The sequence below is a fragment of the Arachis hypogaea genome, chromosome 18 (genome assembly GCF_003086295.3).
Source record: "Arachis hypogaea cultivar Tifrunner chromosome 18, arahy.Tifrunner.gnm2.J5K5, whole genome shotgun sequence".
Classification (NCBI taxonomy): domain Eukaryota; kingdom Viridiplantae; phylum Streptophyta; class Magnoliopsida; order Fabales; family Fabaceae; genus Arachis; species Arachis hypogaea.
Genome location: NC_092053.1, coordinates 37,654,218 through 37,655,361, shown reverse-complemented (window position 1 = coordinate 37,655,361; position 1,144 = coordinate 37,654,218). Strand labels below are relative to the sequence as shown.

Genomic DNA, 1,144 nt, shown 5'->3' with positions numbered 1-1,144 from the left:
TGCACCTAATTCCAATTTACATGGAAGAAGCATCTCCATTCCTACCATTGGAGCAAACAATTTTGAGCTGAAACCTCAGCTAGTTTCTCTGATGCAGCAGAACTACAAGTTTCATGGACTTCCATCTGAAGATCCTTTTCAGTTCTTAACTGAATTCTTGCAGATCTATGATACTGTTAAGACTAATGGAGTAGATCCTGAAGTCTACAGGCTCATGCTTTTCCCTTTTGCTGTAAGAGACAGAGCTAGAATATGGTTGGACTCTCAACCCAAAAACAGCCTGAACTCTTGGGATAAGCTGGTCACAGCTTTCTTAGCCAAGTTCTTTCCTCCTCAAAAGCTGAGCAAGCTTAGAGCTGATGTTCAAACCTTCAGACAGAAAGAAGGTGAATCCCTCTATGAAGCTTGGGAAAGATACAAGCAGCTGACCAAAAAGTGTCCTTCTGACATGCTTTCAGAATGGACCATCCTGGATATATTCTATGATGGTTTATCTGAGCTATCAAAGATGTCATTGGATACTTCTGCAGGTGGATCCATTCACCTAAAGAAAACGCCTGCAGAAGCTCAAGAACTCATTGACATGGTTACTAATAACCAGTTCATGTACGCTTCTGAGAGGAACCCTGTGAGTACTGGGACGCCTATGAAGAAGGGAGTTCTTGAAATTGATACTCTGAATGCCATATTGGCTCAGAACAAAATATTGACTCAGCAAGTCAATATGATTTCTCAGAGTCTGAATGGAATGCAAGCTGCATCCAACAGTACTCAAGAGGCATCTTCTGAAGAAGAAGCTTATGATCCTGAGAACCCTGCAATAGCAGAGTTAAATTACATGGGTGAACCATATGGAAACACCTACAATCTATCATGGAGAAATCACCCAAATCTCTCATGGAAGGATCAAAAGCCTCAACAAGGCTTTAATAATGGTGGAAGAAACAGGTTTAGCAATAGCAAGCCTTTTCCATCATCCACTCAGCAATAGACAGAGAATTCTGAGCAGAATCCATCTAGCTTAGCAAATTTAGTCTCTGATCTATCTAAGGCCACTGTGAGTTTCATGAATGAAACAAGGTCCTCCATTAGAAATTTGGAAGCACAAGTGGGCCAGCTGAGTAAAAGGATCACTGAAATTCCT

General features: G+C 41.3%; 1 non-coding gene across 1 annotated transcript; it reads right to left on the bottom strand.

Moving 5' to 3' along the window:
* Window positions 1-346: 346 nt before the first annotated feature.
* Window positions 347-454, bottom strand: LOC112773918 (small nucleolar RNA R71). Its single transcript, XR_003188440.1, has one exon. It is a non-coding gene; the product is annotated as a small nucleolar RNA R71 (small nucleolar RNA).
* Window positions 455-1,144: the final 690 nt, after the last annotated feature.